This window comes from Bos mutus, chromosome 8 (genome assembly GCF_027580195.1).
Source record: "Bos mutus isolate GX-2022 chromosome 8, NWIPB_WYAK_1.1, whole genome shotgun sequence".
Classification (NCBI taxonomy): Eukaryota; Metazoa; Chordata; class Mammalia; order Artiodactyla; family Bovidae; genus Bos; species Bos mutus.
In genome coordinates this window covers 31245972-31270440 of record NC_091624.1, presented here as the reverse complement: position 1 = coordinate 31270440, position 24469 = coordinate 31245972, and the positions used below count along the sequence as shown (strand labels likewise).

The following is a 24469-nucleotide window of genomic DNA, read 5'->3' as shown; positions in this document are numbered from 1 at the left end:
TATACAAGTAAGCGGGCTTCCCTGATAGCTCAGTTGGTAAAGAATCCACCTGCAATGCACGAGACCCCAGTTCAATTCCTGAGTTTGGAAGATCCCCTGGAGGAGGGATAGGTTACCCATCCCAATATTCATGGACTTCCTTGGTGGCTCAGATGGTAAAGAATCTCCCTGCAATCTGAGAGACCTGGGTTTGATCCCTGGGTTGGGAAGAACCCCTGGAGGAGGGCCTGGCAACCCACTCCTGTGTTCTTGCCTGGAGAATCCCCATGGACTGAGGGGCCTGGTGGGCTACAGTCCATGGGGTTGCAAAGAGTCAGACCTGACTGAGGGACTAAACACGTGTAAAAGTAACCAGCTCACTGAGCTGCAGTGTCCCCGAGTCAGGAAGATGATATCTCCCACGCTGTTCAGCCTGCCGTGGTGGAGTGTGCCTCGGGCCTCTGCCCATAGTGACTGTGGTGTGAGAGGTGGACATTCTGGCTGACTCTGAACTGAGTGTTCAGTGAGGTCCTCCAAAGCGTGACGACACACTTTGGGCAGCGTCACCAGGCAGCAATCCAGCGCCGCCAGCGTCTCGAGCTCTGCTCTGTGGACGCAGCCAGACAGCGAACTGGCCTGCCTGTCACTCTCCTCTGACCCAGCATACCCATAGTTTCCCCCTCATCGGCCCATGCAGCTGCCCTCGGCTTTCTCCTCTACTTCTGCATCTCTGCCTCCAGCTGCTCTTCTCATCTGAAGGAGCCGTTCAGACTCATTTCTCTGTCTTGGGGACCAGGATCTACCTCTCCTTCAGGTTTATTTCTCTGCTCCCCCTTTCAGCCCATAGCGATTCTGAGGGAGACATTCCCAGGCGACCCTCACTGCGTAGCAATCACCTGGCCTAAAGCCTCCTCCCCCCTGCTCTCTCCCTGGGTCTTGTGCTTCCCAGAGCCTCAAGGGCCGCCCCGAGCTAGAGCCTGGGCCCTGCCTGGAAGCGCCTGGTCAAAGGACCCGGTGGGCCTGGAACTCTTCCAACCTCCAGAGCAGCTGCAGACCCGTCACAGTGGGCCTGAGTGTCTGGGAGTGGACCCCACGGTGGGGAGAAGGTCAGCCCGGGGCACAGGCAAGCAGCGCTGTTAGCCTGCTCGTTTCTGGTTTCATGACTGGTTATACGAGCTTCCCCTTGGGAGTGTCTGAATGTCAATGAATGTCTGTGAACCATGAAATTAAGGAACAGGAGGGGCTGTTCTCCATTACCTTTTCATCCCTCACCTCTCGTCTTTGTCCTGTTCTGCCACACATGGGGCAACGTCGGCCACCAGCCACCAGCAGCTCATTCCTAAGGAAGGACGCACTGCCTTCGGTTCAGGAATGCGTGTCACCTGTTAAAACTTATTTGTTTGCCCCAGGCCTTCTGGGAGCAAAAAAGAATAAAATGCTGTGTCCTAAACATGCAGAACAAAGTGAATGGTTACCTGGTCTTGGGAGGCAGTGCTTTCAACTCGTGTATGTTACGTATAATGAGCTCCTGTGATTTCTAAGACGGTGGCTTCCAAACCAGGCCACTATCTGAGTACAAAAATCCCGGGGAACAAAGTTAAGGTTTGTCTGATCCCAAATAGCCACACCCTGCTCTTCTTGTTTTCGAAGAGGGTGAGGGGTGGGTATCCCCCCCGAAGCCGGCTGCCTGGAGTTCCCAGGCTGGGCTGTTGCAAGGCTCCCAGACATTCTTAGGGGGGCCTGAAAGCTGGGAAAAGTTGGGAGCTCAAAGAGCAAAATCCTGCATTTCCTGGCCCAGAACAACAAGGCGGCTGTGTTCAGCAGTTAGCCCCAAGGGAAGAGAAAAGAAAGAGTCCTTAATCGAGTGCCCAGAAGCAGGCGCATCCGACTTGTGCCATCGCACTGGGGCTGACCTGCTCACTCCCAGGAGGTTCTGTAATTTCCCTTGAAGAAGAAGAGGCTTTGCCACCGGCTTTTGCTTTTCATTAAAAGGGGGAGGGGTCTATGGAAAGGAAAGATTTGCCTCTGAGCCGTACGTTTTTTCCAAAGGTCTAGTTGCATTAGTGACAGCTTATAGCATAGACAAGAATCTCCGCTGTAAACTGACGAAACCTGCTGTCAAAACACAGCCAGGTGCAATGAGGCCAACCCGGCTATAAATTGTCTTTAAGACCCAACTGGTATTTCCTTGGGTGCTTAACTGTTCAGTAAAAACAACAGCGTCAGACAGAAAAGACCCTGATTTAGTGCACATCTTTACATTGGTGAATGATCAGACGGCATCTTTTCATCTCTTCACCCATTTTCTGCCATTATTTATGTGGCTAATGGTGATTTACCTACTCACAGCCCTTTCCGCGCTCCTTGGGAGTTCCCTCTCGTTTCCACTTCAGTGAGACTCTGCGCCCTCTTGTTGCAGGAGCCTCACAGTGAATGGGACACCTTGTTCTTTGTCCCTATCATTATAATATAAAGTTACTGGTGTGTTTGGCCTGGAATGACAACCAGAGCATTGAAATCATTCCAATGCTCTTTGTTCTCATTAAAAATTTCTGTCTACCAGCAATTGAAGTCATTCATGACAGAAGAGTCACATTCTACTGGTGAAGTTTTCATTCCACAGGTTATAGAGGCTTTTTGTCTTCTCTAAGGAATGTTTGCCTTGGGATTGGCCTCCATTTTCCTTCTTGGCCACATTGAATGGAAATCATTTTTTTAATGTGTGGAAATAGCTTCAGCAGCTATAAAAGTAAGCGTGAACCCCCCAAAAGTAAAGGAAATTGGATACAAAATCTGTTTAAAGAAACACCCAACCCTAACCTATGGCTTTGCTAACAGACTTAAAATTGATTTTACCATTGATAATACAGATTATTTCATTTATGATGTTCTTCTGATTATAAAAGTATTACATACTGAAATATTAAGAAGTTTGTAATAAGAAAATTAAAATGGCCCAGAGATAATTCTTTAAGTCATTTATTGATTTCAATTATTTTTTATTGCACCGTGTGGCATGTAGGATCTTAGTTCCCTGACCAGGGACTGAACCCCCTACAGTTGAAGTGTAGCATCTTAGCTACTGGCCCACCAGGGAGGTCCCCGGAGTTAATTTTTTGACAGAAACCCTCTTAGTCATTTTTTTGGTCTCCCTTTTCAAAAATAAAAATAATATGTTCTCTGAAGCAAGTTCAAGCAAAACCAAAGTAAAAAAACATAAAAGCCCTTGCCCCTTTCAATCTTACTCTGCAGAGATAATATATGCCTGGTATGTTTCCTTCTATACATTTTCTGTGCTATACATTACGTAAGTGCATATCCTTTCTTAAAAACATTGGACTTTTATTAGCTAAACTTAAAAGTTTTCATTTAAAAATACATCTTAAGCAATTTCCCACATCCCTTGAAATAATTCAACAGCAGTAATTTTTAACAGCTGCATAAATTTCTAAAAAGTGGTACCATAATTTAATTTACCAGACACTCCCAACTGTTGGAATAGTATACAGTACTTCTAAGAAAGTTGCCCATTCTGCTAATTTGACAATCCTATAAATAGATTTTTATTTCTTTTCATGTCTGCCCAAAGGTCTCCTCCCACCTGCCAGAACATACGTACATATTCCAATCTTTTTAAAAACATTTATATCAAATGTAATAGAAATAACTTTTCTCCCTCCAGCCCTTCTTCTGTACTTCTGTATTTTAGTTGTCATAGAACTCTCCGACCCCTCCTTTTCTTTGATTTCCTGCCCACATTTCCTGATATCCTTATATATACACTTATTAAATTTATAATTTTATTTCCTTTCCTAGCATCTTCCTCCCTTTTTCATTATATTTTGCTTGGACTAGTGCAGTAACTAACTGTTCTTTTTGCCACCAACTTGTCCCCCTCTCCATCCACCATCCACACCAATGCTAAGTGAATCTTCCCCCAAACACCGTCTACACCCCTCCTCACCAGAAACCTTTTTCCCCATTTAGAAAAAACTCCTGGGCCTGCCATTTGAAGCTGTAAACTGCCCCAAGTTACCATTTTAAACTTTATTTTCTACCACTCCTAGGCATATGCCGGATCATAATTATTAGTCTCCAAATAATTATGAGCTGAATTTTAATTTAATCTAAATTTAAATTGAAAATCTAATAATACAGTCGTGGTTTGGACCAATTTAGGTTTGTAAATGAATCCACTTGGACCAATTTAGGTTTGTAAATGAATCCAGTTTTTCAACTGTCAATTCTATGAAATCTACTTCAGACCAAGCATTTCGGATTAAAACTTAGCATCCAATTGAGACAGACTGTGAAAACACATCAGATTTAGAAGACTTAGAACGAAAAAGTGAAGGTAAAATATCTCATTAAAGGTTTTCAATATTTTTAGGTATTGAAATAATTATATTTTGGATACTTTGTAAAATAAAATATATTATTAAAATTAATTTTGGCTGCTACAACTTACTTTTTATTTGGGCAAATAGAATATTTTAATATATATATATTTATTTATTTATGGCTACTTCAGGTCTTAGTTGCAGTGCACAGGCTTCTCTCTAGTTTTGGCTTTTGAGCTCAGCTGCCCCAGTGCATGTGGGATCTTAGCTTCCCGACCAGTGATTGAACCCATGTCCTCTGCATTGAAAGGCAGATTCTTAACCACTGACCACCAGGGAAAGCCCCAGCAGTGAGAACATTTTAAATGACAAATGTGGCTTGCACATATTCATACTGAATAGTGATGCTTTAAAGCTGTTATCTGAATTAAAATCTGAATGCATAATAACTTAAAATCCACCACTGATGTACTTGAAATCATCTATAGTTTTGTCAGCTGTATGGCTAAAGCTGGAGCTAGTCAGTCCATAGACGCCCTTCAGTCTGGTCTGAAACCACGAATGATTATCATCCACTTTTGAGTGCTGCTCTCACCACAGTTGTTCATAAGGGTATGAACGGATTACCCTCCTCTCTTCAGTGCTTAATTTCAACTCCCAGGTGACCCACTTTCCAAGGCACCAACAAGTAACACAATGAACCAGTGAACCCCACAGCCCTTCTATGGCTTAGGCTATTCTTTAGGGAAAAGTGCTTAGCAGCCTTAAATGACAAAGTCACAGGCAGCAGTGGCAATGATGGGGATAGAGAGGATGGGTAATGGCCAATCATATAAAGTCTCCCAGAATCAGAAACAGGCAGGACTCAAGCTCCCAGGATTTAGAACATCAGCTTATTGTGTCATCTTGGAAAATGCCTCTCCTTTCCAAACAAACACCTGCAAGTGGCCAGAGGCCACACAAGCAAATGATGGAAAACAGAAGTCTTATAGGAGAAAATCCCACAGTCACAAAATTGTGGAAACTTGATAAGACATGATGCAAGAGACTCCATGTCATTGGAGCCATGACGTGCTTTTAGCACAGAGCAAGCCAGGTGGTTTGTTAGGGGAATAACATGTAGGCTTCTTTTAGCACAGATTATGTACTATTATCAGCATAATTTAAAGGCCTATTAGGATAGTTAATCTTAGTGGTATCTATAAAAAATTCTACATGTAACGGTCATTAAAAAAAAACAAGATTGGTTGTTTTGCAAATTCCAGAGAAATTATATTTTTCAAATTATATGTGCTTTGCATGTGCAAATGTTGGTTCTTTTGTGCAACCATGATCACATTATGGTTTTTTATATCAATAATAGCAGTTGCCATAATGTGGTGTGTGTTTTGAGCTCCTAGTAATTTTGCTGTCATTCTTATCCAGTGGTTAGATTCACAATTTCTAAGTGACTAAATGCAGATGGTGATTACAGCCATGAAATTAAAAGATGCTTACTCCTTGGAAGGAAAGTTATGACCAACCTAGACAGCATATTAAAAAGCAGAAACATTACTTTGTCAACAAAGGTCCGTCTAGTCAAGGCTATGGTTTTTCCAGTAGTCATGTATGGATGTGAGAGTTGGACTATAAAGACAGCTAAGTGCTGAACAGTTGATGCTTTTGAACTGTGGTGTTGCAGAAGACTCTTGAGAGTCCCTTGGACTGCAAGGAGATCCAACCAGTCCATCCTAAAGGAAATCAGTCCTGGGTGTTCATTGGAAAGACGGATGTTGAAGCTGAAACTCCAATGTTTTGGCCACCTGATGCAAAGAGCTGACTCCTTTGAAAAGACCCTGATGCTGGGAAAGATTGAGGGCAGGAGGAGAAGGGGACGACAGAGGATGAGATGGTTGGATGGCATCACCGACTCAATGGACATAAGTTTGAATAAACTCCGAGAGTTGGTGATGGACAGGGAGGCCTGGAGTGCTGCAGTTCATAGGGTTGCAAAGAGTCAGACACAACTGAGTGACTAAACAGAACTGAACAGAAATGTCTTGTCAGGGATCCTTGGAGATACTTCCTCTGGCCTCACTGGGGCAAGGCCTGCATTGTTGATGAGTCACCACTGTTTCACTCACTGTTCATCAAAGCTATGGCCCTTCTTCTCACAACTCCTATATGATGCTTGGCAGTCACAGGAGATGAGGAGAGATTTTATTAAAATGTGTCCATTTTTAGCCTATTTTCTTTATTTCTGGCATCTGTGGCATCATGCTCATGTTAGTTAGTTCAGGCGCCATAACAAAATACCAGATGAGGTGGCTTAAACAACAGACATTTGGAGTCTGAAAGTCCAAGATCAAGGTGTGGGCAAGTTTGGTTTCTCCTGAGGCCTTTCTCCTTGGCTTGCCCATGGCCACCTTCTTGCTGTGTCCTCAGTGGTCTTTCTTCTGTGTGTGTAGAGGTCTCTATCTTAATCTCCTGTTCTTATAAGGACATCAGTCAGATTGGATGAGGTCCCACCCATGCAATTTCATTTTACCGTAATCACCTCTTTTTGGCTCCTACCTCCAACATAGTCACATTCTGTGGAACTAGGGGGTTAGGACTTCAATATGTGAGTTGGGAGGGGGGTACAAATTTAGCCTGTAATAATGCTGTTTCCCAATATTTCTCTGATTAGTTCTACATTTCCTGTGAATCCCTTCAAAGTGGCCAATAAAAACCACTCAAGTCAAACTTACCGTATTTTATTCCCTTATAAATGAATATGCTTTGGGCATAATTATTTGGTCCCAAATGATTTCAGTATCCTGTCCACAAAATTTTTCAAGTCTCTGATGAAACGAGAGAAAGACATGTAGGAAGGAAAGATCTGTCCTCCCAGAGAGAAGTAGGAAACTAAAGGTCTATCTCAGTTCAGTTCAGTTCAGTCGCTCAGTCGTGTCCGACTCTTTGCAACCCCATGAATCGCAGCACTCGAGGCCTCCCATTGTGTATTACTACAGGTATCTGATTTGACACTATCCAAATGACTCATTTGAAAAGACCCTGATGTTTCAATCTTTATTGAAGGCGGGAGGAGAAGGAGACGACAGAGGATAAGATGGTTGGATGGCATACCAACTCAATGGACATGAGTTTGAGTAAGCTCTGGGAATTGGTGATGGACAGGGAAGCCTGGCATGCTGCAATCCATGGGGTCGCAGAGTCGGACGCAAGTGATCAACTGAACTGAACTGAAAATGTATTGACCTCTTCACAGCATAGGGCACCGGGAAGAAACAGGAGACATTTTCCTTTGGTGCCCCAAATGAAAGCTCCCTAGCCTGCCTTCTTTTCACTCCCTTTCAAAACCTGATTTCCAGAAAGAATTTGAATCTCATTTGCAGTAATCTAAGACTAGACACCGAGTGAACAATAGGGATTAAAAGTGTTTCCTTTCCCTTGAAAATTTCCTTTGTAACTGTATCAGACCTTAGGCTTCGACAGAACTGTCAAGCATCCCAGACCAGATGCATGAGATTTGCCAGAGGAAGCTTTTTCCAGGATCTGAAATCACCCCTCCAGCTAAGTGCCTTCCTTCCCGCCCCTTCCCTTCTTTCTAGGAATATAGCCTGTATATCTGTCCTTCGTGAGGGATTGTGCATGATTCAAAGATGAGAGAAACACAGGCTTTACCCTCAGAATGCTTAATAATTCAGTAGGAAAAATAGATACACAAATAACTGATCTTTGGGAAACAGCAATATGTGGTATAAAACTAGCTCACTTTTATTTATTTAGTTTTTGAAATTTATTGATTTAGGTAGTTTTGGCTATGCTGGGTCTTTGTTGCTGTACATGGACTTTCTCTAGTTGCGGTAAGAGGAGACTACCCTTCATTGTGGTATTTGGGCCTCTTATTGCCGTGGCTTCTCTTCTTACAGAGCACAGGCTCTAGCGGCATGGGCTCAGTGGTTGAAGCTTGTGGGATCTAGAGCTCCGGCTCTAGTTGCAACTTGCAGGCTCTAGAGCTTGGGCTCAGTAGTTGTGGCCCACTGGCTTAGTTGCTCTGCACCCTGTGGAATCTTCCTGGACCAGGGATCTGACCGATGTCCCCTGCGTTGGCAGGTGGATTCTTATCCACTGCAGCAGCAGTGAGTGAGTGATAGTCACTCAGTCATGTCCGATTCTTTGCAACACCATGGTCTGTAGCCTGCCAGGCTCCTCTGTCCACGGAATTCTCCAGGCAAGAATACTGGAGTGAGTTGCCATTTCCTTTTCCAGGGGATCTTCCTGACCCAGGGATTGAGCACAGGTCTCCAGCATTGCAGGCAAATCCTTTACCATCTGAGTCACTGAAGAAGCCTATTATTAAGAGACATTTCTAAGTACAAAGACAGGTCAACGTAAAAAGTATCAGCAAATACATGCTTCGTCACCAGGGAAGTCCCTACCTCACTTTTAGAGTTGGGAAGAAAGGGGTCATTTTGCATTTGTGGAAGAAGAAAGGACTGAGTTACCATTTGAAGTCAACCTTGAAGAACAGGTAAGGGAGAAGTCATTTTAGGCAAGGGGTGTGACATGTTCAATGTCTGGTGGTGAAAACTAAATATGCATGTTTGAGCAGCATGATGCAGAGTCAGATCTCAGTGATGGGGGCAGTGGCAGTGTTGAGTAACTAGCTTGTCACAGCACGAGTGAGGCTCAATGGGTAATGCCCCAGAACAAGGGGAATGGAGGCAACTTCCCCAGTGTGAGGGGTGGAGGAAAGGCCCCCTTTCCCCCCCCCGACCTCCGCCTCAGGTCAGCCTCACTCTCAGCTCCCTTGCCCTGGCCTCAGCCTCTGCTGCACTCTAATCAAGGCCATAGGCACGTCCAGCTCTTTGCAACCCTGTAGCCCACCAGGCTCCTCTGTCCATGGGCTTCTCCAGGCAAGAATACTGGAGTGGGTTGCCACCATTCCACCCCCTAAAACAGATAGGTGAATGCAATTTATTGTGATAAAATATATCTGGTGAATCCGTATTGACCACCATTTGCAGCAGTGATCTTTCCCACTCCGTTTTCCTTGTTAGGAAGGAGTTTATTGTTGCCTGCTTTGCTTGGAGAACAGGATCTGAGAAGCAGATTGACCGTAAGACAGGACACAGCTAGACTGCACAGGGTTGAATGTGAGAAGGAAAAGTTCACCAAAGATTTACCAGAGGCTTGTAGACAGAGTGCTAGTGACTGAGTGGCAGTAAGATATCTGGGCCGGTGGGCCAGCAGCCTTGCTAGAAAGAAAACTCCCTGGATGAAGAGCCAAGCCCTTCCCCTCCACGCAGGTATTCGGGACTCTCGTGGAGTGAAAGGAATAGTTAGAGACACTTGTGCTCCTTGGTTTTCAACTTTTGAACTTTCATGTCCAGAAGCTATTCGTTTACATGGGTACTTTTTAAAAAGGTTATTTATTGATTTTTGGCTGCACTGGTTCTTTGTTGTTGCACATGGGCTCTCTGTAGCTGCGCTGTGTGGGTTTCTTGTTGCAGTGGTCTCTCTCGTTGCAGAGCACAGGCTCTAGGGCTCCGAAGTTGCAGCACATGGGCTCTAGAGTACACAAGCTCAGTAGTTGCGGTGCGTGGGCTTGGTTGCTCCATGACATGATGGATTTTAGTTCCTCACCAGGGATCAAACCGTATTCCCCGCATTGGCAGGAGGATTCTTAACCACTGAACCACCAGGGAAGTTCCAACATGGATACTCTTAGAAAGCATCATTAAATACCTTGAGGGCCAGTAGTGTCTTCCGAGAAAACACATCTATAGGTTACCCTTAAAGAAATAAGTGGGAAGGGATGTGAAACAAGCACCAGTTCGTGCAGCGCAGATGATGTGCACAAATCCTGCCAAGTGACAAGGGAGAACACTGAGGAAACTGACTGAGACCAAAGCTGGCATCCTTCAGGATCTCAGACTGGATGTACATTTTTAAAGCAAACTCAGAGGAAAGTGTATGATAATGGCTTTCTTGGGTGGATAACAAACGTTTGAGAAGTATCTTTTTTCCTTTAAAAAGAATAGCAATTCTAAACTGGCCCAGATGGACAGAGACATGTTTAGGAGTGACAATGTGGAGAAGAATCCTGTATTTGCTTAGTGGACTAAGGATAAACCTGCTGTTTCGCCTTTTGAACCAAAAGGTAGAGGAACCAGGAGCTACTGGCTCTGGAAAGTGTTTGGCTCAGTTCAGTTGATGGAGACAGTTGGTAGTGGCCCGTGCACACACAGATTTTAATAAAGAGATAAGGTTGGGTATGTTCTAGAAGCATAGCTTTTCAGGCTTGGGTTGGAAGCCCTCACTTGGTCCTGTTATACTGAGACTTGGTTTGGGAATAATCCAGGAAGCTGCTTAAAACTACAAGCCCCAGACTCAGGCAACATGCACTAAATGAGGATCACATAAGAAGGTCTGGGACCAACTGATAGAGCCCATAACTATGTCATCTTCTGGAGTATATTCTATGGAAATAGTTCCTCTTTGCTGAGTACAATCTGAACTCTTAGAGTCCCTCACTTTTATATTTGGCTTTGGGGTTTAGTTTATTTGTTCAACCAAAATGCCCAGCCTTGTGCTGGGCCATGAGCATACAAAAGCCAAAAGGGCACGGCCCCTGCCCACAAGCCCATGGTCTATGGGGACATTTGCAAACCAGCCATTGTTCAAGGCATGCTCAATGGGTCTCTACTGTGAGTTTGAGACCTATGAACCAGAGGTTCATGACATTGTAAAGGAGGCAGTGATCAAGACCATCCCCGAGAAAAAAGAAATGCAAAAAGGCAAAATGGTTGTCTGAGGAGGCCTTCCAAATAGCCATGAAAAGAAGAGAAGGGAAAAGCAAAGGAGAAAAGGAAAGATATACCCATTTGAATGCAGAGTTCCAAAGAATAGCAAGGAGAGATAAGAAAGCCTTCCTCAGTGATCAATGAAAAGAAATAGAGAGAAACAATAGAATGGAAAAGCCTAGAGATCTCTTCAAGAAAATTAGAGATACCAAGGGAAATTTTAATGCAAAGATGGGCACAATAAAGGACAGAAATGGTATGGACCTAACAGAAGCAGAAGATATTAAGAAGAGGTGGCAAGAATACACAGAAGAACTGTACAAAAAAGATCTTCATGACCCAGATAATCACAATGGTGTGATCTCTCACCTAGAGCCAAATATCCTGGAATGTGAAGTCAAGTGGGCCTTAAGAAGCATCACTATGAACAAAGCTAGTGGAGGTGATGGAATTCCAGTTGAGCTATTTCAAATCCTAAAAGATGATGCTGTGAAAGTGTGGCACTCAATATGCCAGAAAATTTGGAAAACTCAGCAGTGGCCACAGGACTGGAAGAGATCAGTTTTCATTCGAATCACAAAGAAAAGCAATGCCAAAGAATGTTCAGGCTACTGCACAATTGCAGTCATCTCACACGCTAGCAAAGTAATGCTCAAAATTCTCCAAGCCAGGCTTCAACAGTATGTGAACCGTGAACTGCCAGATGTTCAAGCTGGATTTAGAAAAGGCAGAAGAACCAGAGATAAAATTGCCAACATCCTTTGGATCATAGCAAGAGAGTTCCAGAAAAACGTCTACTTCTGCTTTATTGACTACACCAAAGGCTTTGACTGTGTGGATCGCAAAAAACAGTGGAAAATTCTTCAAGAAATGGGAATACCAGACCATCTGACCTGCCTCCTGAGAAATCGGTATGCAGGTCAGGAAGCAACAGAACTGGACGTGAAAAAACAGACTGTTTCCAAATCAGGAAAGGAGTACATCAAGGCTTTATACTGTCACCCTGCTTATTTAATTTATATGCAAAGTTCAGTTCACTTCAGTTCAGGCGCTCAGTCGTGTCCAATTCTTTGCGACCTCATGAACCACAGCACGCCAGGCCTCCCTGTCCATCACCAACTCCTGTTTACCCAAACTCATGTCCATTGAGTCGGTGATGCCATCTAATTGTCTCATCCTCTGTCGTCCCCTTCTCCTCCTGCCCTCAATCTTTCCCAACATCAGGGTCTTTTCCAATGAGTCAGCTCTTTGCATCAGGTGGCCAAAATATTGGAGTTTCAGCTTCAACATCAGTCCTTCCAATGAACACCCAGGACTGATTTCCTTTAGGATGGACTGGTTGGATCTCCTTGCAGTCCAAGGGACTCTCAAGAGCCTTCTTCAACACCACAGTTCAAAAGCATCAATTCTTCGGTACTCAGCTTTCTTTATAGTCTAAGACTCACATCCATACATGACTACTGGAAAACCATAGCTTTGACTAGACAGACCTTTGTTGGCAAAGTAATGTTTTTGCTTTTTAGTATGCTGTCTAGATTGGTGACAACTTTCCTTCCAAGGAGTAAGTGTCTTTTAATTTCATGGCTGCAATGACCATCTGCAGTGATTCTGGAGCCCCAGAAAGTCAAGTCTGCCACTGTTTCCACTGTTTCCTCATCTATTTGCCATGAAGTGATGGGACCGGCTGCCATGATCTTCGTTTTCTGAATGTCGATCTTTAAGCCAACTTTTTCACTCTCCTCTTTCACTTTCATCAAGAGGCTTTTTAGTTCTTCTTCACTTTCTGCCATAAGGGTGGTGTCATCTGTATATCTGAGGTTATTGATATTTCTCCCAGCAATATTGATTCCAGCTTGTGCTTCATCCAGCCCAGCATTTCTCATGATGTACTCATTCCAATCCCAAAGAAAGGCAATGGCAAAGAATGCTCAACTACCACACAATTGCACTCATCTCACACGCTAGCAAAGTAATGCTCAAAATTCTCCAAGCTAGGCTTCAGCAATACGTGAGCCATGAAATTCCAGATGTTCAAGCTGGTTTTCAAAAAGGCAGAGGAACCACAGATCAAATTGTCAACATTCGCCGGATCATCAAAAAAGCAAGAGAGTTCCAGAAAAACATCTATTTCTGCTTTATTGACTATGCCAAAGCCTTTGATTGTGTGGATCTGAAAGAGATGGGAATACCAGACCACCTGACCTGCCTTTTGAGAAATCTGTATGCAGGTCAGGAAGCAACAGTTAGAACCGGACATAGAACAACAGACTGGTTCCAAATAGGAAAAGGAGTATGTCAAGGCTGTATATTGTCACCCTGCTTATTTAACTTATATGCAGAGTACATCATGAGAAATGCTGGGCTGGATGAAGCACAAGCTGGAATCAATTATTGCCGGGAGAAATATCAATAACCTCAGATATACAGATGACACCACCCTTATGGCAGAAAGTGAAGAAGAACTAAAAAGCCTCTTGATGAAAGTGAAAGAGGAGAGTGAAAAAGTTGGCTTAAAGATCGACATTCAGAAAACGAAGATCATGGCATCTGGTCCCATCACTTCATGGCAAATAGATGAGGAAACAGTGGAAACAGTGGCAGACTTGACTTTCTGGGGCTCCAGAATCACTGCAGATGGTCATTGCAGCCATGAAATTAAAAGACGCTTACTCCTTGGAAGAAAAGTTATGACCAACCTAGCAGCATATTAAAAATAGAAACATTAATTTGCCAACAAAGGTCCATCTAGTCAAAGTTATGGTTTTTCCAGTAGCTATGTATGCATGTGAGAGTTGGACCATAAAGAAAGCTGAGTGCCAAAGAATTGATGCTTTTGAACTGTGGTGTTGGAGAAGACTCTTGAGAGTCCCTTGGACTGCAAGGATATCCAACCAGTCCATCCTAAAGGAAATCTGTCCTGAATATTCATTGGAAGGACTGATGCTGAAGCTGAAACTCCAGTACTTGGGCCACCAGATGTGAAGAACTATTACTGCTGCTAAGTCACTTCAGTCGTGTCCGACTCTGTGTGACCCCATAGATGGCAGGGCTCCCCTGTCCCTGGGATTCTCCAGGCAAGAACACTGGAGTGGGTTGCCATTTCCTTCTCCAGTGCATAAAAGTGAAAACTGAAAGTGAACTCGCTCAGTCGTGCCCGACTCTTAGCGACCCCATGGACTGCAGCCTACCAAGCTCCTCCGCCCATGGGGTTTTCCAGGCAAGAGTACTGGAGTAGGGTGCCATTGCCTTCTCAGGACTCACTGGAAAAGATCCTGAGGCTGGGAAAGATTGAAGGCAGGAGGAGAAGGGGACAACAGAGGATGAGATGTTTGGCATCACCAACTCAATGGACATTAGTCTGAGTAAACTCCAGGAGTTGGTGATGGACAGGGAGACCTGCTATGCTGTGTGTGTTCATGAGGTCACAAAGAATTGAACACAACTGAGCAACTGAACTGAACTGAACTGAACTGGGGAACTGGAGAAGTTGACTTCTGTACTTTCCAATTTCAGCCAGGATGCCAAGTCCATTAGAAGACAATTTGCTTGGAGACTAGAGACTTGGCTGTACTGCCCCCATCCCCCACTGCCTCTTGGTCACAAGTTGTCCAGCTTATTGTGCAAGAGAGTCCACGTGATCGTCCTCAATGTGCAATGCCTAGTGGGTCATGGTAGAACCTACAGCCCTTACCTATTCTTCATTTTCATACATATTGCGCGCCCATACAGAGATTCACTTAAGTAAGGACACTGTAGCTCTTGTAAGGAGTGATTCTATTTAATAGAATTTCTTTGACAGTGCTTTATCTGTTTCACATAGAGAGGTCTTTAGAAAGAAGGAACAAGTAAACTCAAAGAATTATGACAAAGATACCAGCTTTGGATTACAAACCTCTGTAAATAGAAAAACATCCAGTTCTACCTTTTAAGAGGAACTCCTCCCATTCTTTCTTCTATAAGGCTGAAGACATACTCTGGTAGGATCTCATCAAAGGCACATTATTCTATATTTGCATCGTGCCCTTCCCACACCCAGGGAAAGCCATGAGACCTAGCCTTGCAGTGTGTTGTGTACATGAGTGCACACACATGCAGGCCTCTTTGACTCTTTGACATCACACAGCATCATTGCATAAACTGATGCTCAGATCTGCATCCCAGGCCTGTGGGCGGTGGCTCCTACTGTGGCCATTCACAGCGCTCACTGGACTTCCACCCTCGTCTGCTGCCTGCCGGAATTTCTGCTGACAAGAAAAGCTATTAGGAACACTTGACTGCTTTTAGAACAGGGGACTTTTTTCTTCTCTTTTGTGGAGAACCATTATGTTGTATAAAATAGATGTGTATTTAATATCTGTATGGTATATATCTTTTGCGTATCGCCTCTATTGCTTCATGGCTAAATTTTAGGCTTTTCTGGTGTTGCACAAATTTCAGTCTGCTTTAGAATCCTAGGTAGGAGTGAGTCTTGGAGAAGAGCTCATCTTTTCACCCACGGGATAGCTGTACCCCAGGGGATGCATACTGATATGCCCAAACTCAAAGCCCTAGTTAATGGCAGAGCCAGGGCTTCAGTCTAAGACCCTCAGTCCTCAGTCTACCCAATTAAGGCATTTTGCATTTTTAACAGGACTGCTTTTAATTCAAATTAACTTAGTCCCATTCTTGCCTTAGGCCTATAAAGAGATAATAAATGAATACAGCAGAAAGTCTAAACAAGGATGATTTTTAATTTAATTAGTGACTGTTCTTTTCCCGGAATATGTTTATTTCTATTATTTAGAGCGCCCAAAAAATGTACTCTGTGTGTACAGGAATGTGAAAGCCCTCACCACCCAGGGCTTTTCATAAATATTGTCACAGGTATACACGATCCTTTTCCATTTAGATGTTTCTAAATGGGAACCCTGTATGTCTGATGGAATACTTTGCATAGAAAGTATGAGGATGGGACTTCTCTGGTGATCCAGTGGTTAAGAATCTGCCTTGCAAGGCAGGGGATGTAGGTTCAGTCCTTGGTCAGGGAACTAAGACCCCACATGCTGCAGGGCAAATAAGCCGGCACACTGTAATTACTGAGCCTGTGTGCTGCAACTAAGACCCAACTCAGCCAAATAAATATTTTAAAAGGGAAGAAAGAAAGTATGGGCTTTATTACATTGAAAAGTTGTTCACTTTGTGTGTGTGTGTGAATGAACGTGAGTGTCATAGAGATTAGTTTAGGTCTTTGTTTTTTGAGAGATGCAACTATTCCTCTCACGAGATGGAAACTAAATTAGATTATAAATACCAGGTCATCAAAACAACAAATGAGAAAAAGCAATTGGCTGAACCAAAAAGTGTCTTTATGTATCTTCCAAAGCATTTAAGGGGCGAGTCCTGTGTCCGGTTATTTGCATTCACAAGCAAGCACCAACCAGAGTCCCTGGCTTTTGCCCTCCTCTGTCACCTCTGCTGACCCAGAGGAGGAGAATGCCAGGGGCACAGCCCTGTGGTGGCCAACCAGCAAATGTATCACAGGTCAGGGTAACAGTCAATGATTGTCAAATTGTCAAAATCCAAATGTGTGTTTAAAGAAGGGCAGCGTTCACGTCACACATATCTCTGAATGGCGGTTGTCCATGATTTGTTGGTGTTCGGTAATGAGTGCGTCCAGCTCATTCAGAAGACCCATCCTTCCAGGTCAATTCTCCACCTCCGGCCTTTACCAATTCAGTATTTTCTGCTTCTGATCCTGTCTAGTTATAACTGCTACCATCACACTCTGAGTGGGATTCAGACAAGTTGATGCATAAAATGCCAGGCTGCATTATTCTGAGGTTAGTGAACAAGAGTAGAGGCTGGATAGAGGAGGAGAGTCAATTGTGTTATATGCAATGTGCTGTTTGGACAGAGCATGCAGCAGTGAAGTTTTGTTCTGCTATGTCCTATGTTGAATGAAGGAGGGATCTGATACGTTAGGTTCAGCTTTGGAGAGAGTCCTGTACCACTAAGCTGTGTGGCTGTGGGCAAGCCACTTGCCTTCTCTAAGTCCTCACTGCTTCTTTGAGGAAAGAGGGGAACAGCCCTAGGTGAAGGTCAGAGCCATTTTGAGCCTCATGTCACCATATACTTTGCTGAGGTTCAGCTCTTGTCACCTCTGAAAGGAGGAAGTTGGAATTTACTTTTCCTCCAAGTGTCTTCCTTTCCTCTCCAGGAATCTGCTGAACTGTCCTCAGACTGAAAACTTGCTCTTAGTTTGGAGTGATATCAGGAAAGTTTTCATATGTTTCGTCCTGAGTGGTGTTTTACAAATGTACACGATCCAAAAAAAAAAAGGTTTGTGCCTTGCTTCTCTCTTCCACTGGAAAATTGCCAAAATCTTTCAGATTATTGGGAGAAATTAAGTAATAGTCAATCTGCCAGAACATTTATGCTGGTTGATCATTGAAGGATAGGCATTTACTTCTATTAATAATTAAAACCAAGTATTCACAGGTATTAACCTGTTTGACCCTCAGGAGATGAAAACAATTTTGGTAGGGTTGTTAATGTCTTAAAATTACTGCATATCAATAAAAACTGCAGTGAGTTTTACCTTGGACCATGGCAACTACTTCTAGGATACATTTTGAGACATAAATACTGGTATATGTTCATTGTCCAAATGATCTTGGGAAAAATCATCCAGTGAGTTCTAAGTTGCTTGTTGAAGGAGGGGAAAACACTGGGGGCAAATGCTCCAGAAGGCACACTTCATTTTTATGCTGCTTTTATAGTTAAACCATTAGAGTGTTTGCCACTTTAAAAATAAAAACAGAGCCAGTAATGAAATATTTATGAGAAATTGCTACAGTGATTGCTGCATAGTTTCTAGTGGGATGTTGCCGTGTTTCTTATATTGAGAAAATAGAACCTATTCAGTGTTGAGGTAAAACAAGAAATGATCAAACCCAGATGCTTTCCTAAAATTATATTTTCAGTGCATTTATATGTCTGTTTCAAACTGTGCTACATACTAAAAATATTTTCCTTTGTAGGCCGAGGGAAATTTCAAACCACATCGAGGGCATCATAGATCAGATGGTTTTTCTTAAAAGCGCTAAGGGCATCCTGGTTGTTATTAGCCCCGGCTTTATAAGATGACATTATTTATGCCGCAAAGAGTCACAATTCAGTTCTTAATTTTAGCAACTTTATTGGCATGAAAATGCATGGGAGGTAGTTCAGAATCAAGACATCAGAATGGGGGACAGAGACTTCAGGGCAGCAAGTGACGATGGGACCAGCCTGGAGAGAGTCCCTTCAACCCTGCTGCCCACTACCCTGCAGAGAAGTCGCTCCCTAGGTCCAGCAGCTCCTTCAGCCTCTGTTTCAAGGACTCCATCTCCTCTTCCCTCTGTGCTTGCTCCCTCTCCCCTCAACTGTGCATGCTGAAGCTTCATATCCCATGTGGCCAACCATAGACACATTCTCTTTAAGACTCTTCTTGGTTGTATTTATTACAAAGTTGCCTCCTGAGTTCTCACTGGTTCTCTCCTCCTCAAATTGTATTTCTTTGTTACTGCATTGATTTTGTGGTTGAGAGATGTCTTCCTGGTTTTGGCATACTTTTAGTGAATTAAACTGTAAATGGGTAAATCAAAGAATATATAGGTTGTATAACTCCCCCTGAGAGTGAAAGTCACTTAGTCGTATCTGACTCTTTGTGACCCCATGGACTGTAGCCCGTCAGGCTCCTCTGTCCATGGAATTCTCCAGGCCAGAGTACTGGAGTGGGTAGCCATTCCCTTCTCCAGGGAATCTTCCCAACCCAGAGATCGAACCCAGGTCTCCTGTATTGCAGGCAGATTCTTTACCGTCTGAGCTGCCTGTAGAACTGTATTTTTTATTTAATCCTTCTCCCTTCCCCCGAGAACACTGGGGTATATTATTTTATGTATTAGAATATCCAGAATGAAAAAAGGGCTATCATTTTATTGAGTCAGTGCATTTTATTGAGTACAATGCTCAGTTTCTTATACATAGTATATACAATTGCTGTATGCTTCTTCTAGTCACAGCTCTCTCACCTGATGTCAACCTTATTGACATCATTATTACACGCATGTTATGGATGAGGAAAAGGAAACCTGTCTAACTTAAAAGCCCAAGTTCTTAATTATCACATTATTGTTGGTTTTAAATGTATGTAGCTGCTATTAGGATTTTAAGATGTTTTCGCATCTAGCACCTGGTCAAGCTGGTATCTTCAGAGAAGAATGTAGAAATATCAAATTTCATTTTATGGTCTTCCTGTAACAACAGTGGGCTTATTGTTTTAAGTGAGGCGGGGTCAGAAACAGAATGATCTCCTTTAGAATGAGGCCTACGAGAAGGAGAATTTGCTCCATTGAGTCCACCGGTCCTTTGGGAAGGGACAGGTACTAGTTTGGTGTGGCTGAGATGATGGGTCATATCTCTAAGGCTCTGTCCAACGGCATCGTGTCTGTGTGGTGGTCGAATGAGGCTTTTTATTAGGCAGTCACAACTCGGTTATTTTGAGATCTCTGAAAGGTTGTGTGCTGCGCTGTGCTTAGTCGCTAGTCATGTCCGATTCTTTGTGACCTCATGGACTGCAGTCCACCAGGCTCCTCTGCCCGTGGGGATTCTCCAGGCAAGAATACTGGACTGGGTAGCCTTTCCCTCCTCCAAGGGATCTTCCCAACCCAGGGATCAAACCCAGGTCTCCCGCATTGCAGGCGGATTCCTGACTGTCTGAGCCATCACTTAGGTTCTGAGGAGAAAGAGGAAAGGAATTAGCGTTAACTGGTCTATTTGTTGACTTCACCATCTCATTGTGTTCTCAACACAGCTCTGCAAGGCAGATGGCATTATCTCTGTTTTATAGGGGTTGTATGCCATAGAGATGGCAGGAATGGATGCACCCATTGGAGGAGTCTAAATTCTCAACTGTGTACTTCCGTTACACATGGCTTTGTACAGAAATACTTAAGTCACATTCACAAGCCAGCACCAAAAAATAGCAATAGCATATTTGGTTGTATATTAGCATGATCCGGTGCCCTTGAACCTGAGAGCAAGGCAGTGAAATAAGAAGTGCTCAAATAGAAGGCAATGCTAAAATAGACCATAGTATTTAAACTGTAAACTGAAAAAAAAAATAAATAAACTGTAAATTGAAATCCATTATAAAAACAATCAAATGACCACAAGATTGTTAGGTTTAAGAGATTCTAACATACCCAATATTAATATGAATATAAATGAGCTGGGTGGATTTTTAAATTCTGTGTATTAGGAGATGTTCATGATGAGTCTAATAAAGCTCCAATGTTCTTTGTGGTTCTTTTCCATCTCATACTACTGGGCACAAAAGCTGTGTTGTGTGCAGAATGGCTGGGTTTATCCCTACTAGAAAGAATTTATGTTTGGTATCTAAAGAACAATGCGAGTTTGCTGCTTGGCTGATCAATGCTGGATCAAGTTCACATTCCCCGGCTCCTACTCTCCCACCTACACATGCAGGGGGTGGAAGCAGAGCAAAGGGAGGGAGAGAGAGAGAAAGACAGAGAGAGATGTGAGCTCGGGCTTTCCTAATATGGACACAGCTGGGCCTATGTAGCATTAAATATTGATTTAATCCACCGCTGGAGGAAACATCCTTTAAAAAGTAAAGAGATTAGCAGCCAATTAATTCTGGCCCCTCCCATTATTTTTCCGGAACATCTCTTAGATGGATCTAAATGTTTGGTGAACAAACATTGTGGGAAATAGCTTTTTCTCATGTATTATTTACATTTGGGACAGGCCCACCTCCCAAATTGTGATGGCTTTTACTCTCCCTAGTGTGTGTGTGTGTGTGTGTGTGTGTTCCTACTTCTTAATAAAAGCAGGATGGTTTAGGCCCATTCCTGTCATTTGCAAATTGTGATTTCATTGGGTTCCTTTGGGAGGCCAGATGATAGGCACCCCAGTGTGAGTGCCAAGATTTTTAAAAATAGAAATATTGGCAAAAGAAAAATAGACATGCCAAGGGCCACAGACTCTAAAGAGCATGGGTACTCCATGCGCATGCACTTGGAGTATGTGTGCTCATGGGGTAACAGATACCACACCCATTCCATTTTAGGGAGTAACCAAAGGGACCTGGACATGAGTGTTTGCTTCTCAAACTAGTGAAGTATTAACATATATGTTTGTGTTTTAAGTGAGTAACTGGCATCATGGGAATTCCCTGGCCCTCCAACGGTTAGGACTTGGCACTTTCACTGCTGGAGCCTGGGTTCAGTCCGTGGTTGAGGAACTGTAAGATCTGTAAGATCCTGTAAGCCACGTGACAGAGCCTAAATAAATAATAACCGATAAAGCATTTTTTTCAGAATAGTTTTCCTGTAATACCAGTGTAGTGTGTCTTTTCTAAACAAGGAAGTCTATTTGGTTAAAGCATGATGCCCACGGCTCAAGGAAGTCTACCTGGGTTGCTTCCTATGTGAAATCGCTTTGCACACAGCAAAGGGTCTCTCCCACTGGTCTTTTCCACTATCCCCGAATCCTGTGCAACAATCTTCCAAATACTTATACATTTCAAGGGAGTGGGTGGCAGCCATCAACATGATCAGAACATTGTTTACAGGGGATACATGGGAAATAGACCACCTCATGTGTACAGAATTCGAGGTCAGCCCTGAAATCAGGGTCCCTGAGGATAAGGATGTATGCTGTTTTCATTCAGGATCCAGAATAATACGAGCAACCTGGAAAAAATTAAAATGTCAAATATCCATCCATTTTTGCCTTTCTTTGGGGTATTGCTGTGATCTTCTACTTCTTTTTAATTCTTGTGTGTGTGTGTGTGTGCGCGCGCACATGTGCTTAACTAATCTTGCCCCAAAGTTTAGCCCTAAGACTAAGCTACGGGAAATGCTACCCTGGGTCAGCCAGACAGCCCATCCTGTCCAGCTATGTGTTTGCCATCTGCCCAAAGGGACTTATTGTAATCGAACACAATAGGTGGCTATCCTCTGTGGCACTGACCTTGAAATTTAGATGTCTCCCAAACACCTGGAATTTTTCATAGTAACTTATTAGAGATGGGTCATCATTAAAATCGGAGAAGGCAATGGCACCCCACTCCAGTACTCTTGCCTGGAAAATCCCATGGGCGGAGGAGCCTGGTAGGCTGCAGTCCATGGGGTCGCTAAGAGTCGGACACAACTGAGCGACTTCACTTTCTCTTTTCACTTTCATGCATTGGAGAAGGAAATGGCAACCCACTCCAGTGTTCTTGCCTGGAGAATCCCAGGGACGGGGGAGCCTAGTGGGCTGCTGTCTATGGGGTCGCACAGAGTCGGACACAACTGAAGCGACTCAGCAGCAGCAGTAGCAGCATCATTAAAATGATCCAAACCAGTGGTTCTCAACATAGGTTACCCATTGGAATCCCGGTGAGGGAGGGGGCCCTGTGTGCCTGGGGCCTACTTTCACAGTGGTCTGGAGTGCCTCCTGGGCCATAGGCTTTGTAAAGTGTCCTGGTGATTCTAATTAGCAGTTAGGAGTTGATAACCATTGATCTGATACCACCCCTACATAATTTTATATTTCATCTGTGAAACTCTTTAAGATTATTCTGTCCAAGAATGTTCAGTTTAGTTCAGTTCAGTCACTCAGTCATGTCCGACTCTTTGTGACCCTATGGACTGCAGCATGCCAGGCCTCCCTGTCCATCACCAACTCCCGGAGTTTACCCAAACTCATGTCCATTGAGTCAGTGGTGCCATCCAACCATCTCATCCTCTGTTGTCCCCTTCTCCTCCCACCTTCAATCTTTCCCAGCATCAGGGAAATGAGTCAGCTGTGAGTCAGCAAATGAGTCAGCTCTTCGAATCAGGTGGCCCAAGTATTGGAGTTTCAGCTTCAGCATACATTGAACACTCAGGACTGATTTCCTTTAGGATGGACGTGTTGGATCTCCTTGCAGTCCAAGGGACTCTCAAGAGTCTTCTGCAACACCACAGTTCAAAAGCATCAATTCTTCAGTACTCAGCTTTCTTTATAGTCCAACTCTCACATTCATACATAACCACTGGGAAAACCATAGCCTTGACTAGATGGACCTTCGTTGGCAAAGTAATGTCTTTGCTTTTTAATATGCTGTCTAGGTTGGTCATAATTCTCCTTCCAAGGAGTAATCGTCTTTTAATATCATGGCTATAGTCACCATCCGCAGTGATTTTGGAGCCCCTCAAAATAAAGTCTGACAGTGTTTCCACTGTTTCCCCATCTATTTGCCATGAAATGATGGGACCGGATGCCATGATCTTCCTTTTCTGAATGTTGAGCTTTAAGCCAACTTTTTCACTCTCCACTTTCACTTTCATCAAGAGGCTCTTTAGTTCTTCACTTTCTGCCATAAGGGTGGTGTCATCTGCATATCTGAAGTTATTGATATTTCTCCCAGCGATATTGATTCCAGCCTGTGCTTCATCTAGCCCAGCTTTTCTCATGATGTACTCTGCATATAAGTTAAATAAGCAGGGTGACAATATACAGCCTTGACGTACTCCTTTTCCTATTTGGAACCAGTCTGTTGTTCTATGTCCAGTTCTGTTGCTTCTTGACCTGCATACAGATTTCTCAGGAGGCAAGTCAGGTGGTCTGTTATTCCCATCTCTTGAAGAGTTTTCCATAGTTTATTGTGATCCTCACAGCCATGAACGTTAAGCACCTGTAAAGAATTGCAGTCATACATGTATACTGAGGGCAATATACTAATATCTATTTTCTATGTCTGTTCCAATAGACCTTTATGGAATAGGATTATATTTTCCAAGCTGTGTTTTAATCTATATGTTTAATTTGTGGTTTATTCTCTAATAAACAGATATCTTCCCTTGTGGCTCAGCTGGTAAAGAATCTACCTGCAATGTGGGAGACCTGAGTTCAGTCCTTGGGTTGGGAAGATCATGGCAACCCACTCCAGTATTTTTGCTGGAGAATCCCCATGGACAGAGGAACCTGGCGGGCTGCAGTCCACGGGGTTGCAAAGAGTTAGACACAACTGAGTGACTAAGCACACATGCTACTGCTGCTAAGTCACTTCAGTCGTGTCCAACTCTGTGCGACCCCATAGACGGCAGCCCACCAGGCTCCCCCGTCCCTGGGATTCTCCAGGCAAGAACACTGGAGTGGGTTGCCATTTCCTTCTCAATGCATGAAAGTGAAAAGTGAAAGTGAAGTCGCTCAGTCGTGTCAGACTCTTAGCGACCCCATGGACTGCAGCCCATCAGGCTCCTCCGCCCGTGGGATTTTCCAGGCAAGAGTACTGGAGTGGGGTGCCATAAGCATATATCTTAAAATCAGGCAAGGTGTTCCCTGAGG

At 43.6% G+C, this 24469-nt stretch overlaps 1 protein-coding gene across 14 annotated transcripts in view; it reads left to right on the top strand.

Annotated features, from left to right (window-relative positions):
• Positions 1-24469, top strand: part of AOPEP (aminopeptidase O (putative)) — a 355565-nt gene that overhangs the window by 244324 nt on the left and 86772 nt on the right. The gene's annotated exons all lie outside the window — the stretch shown is intronic.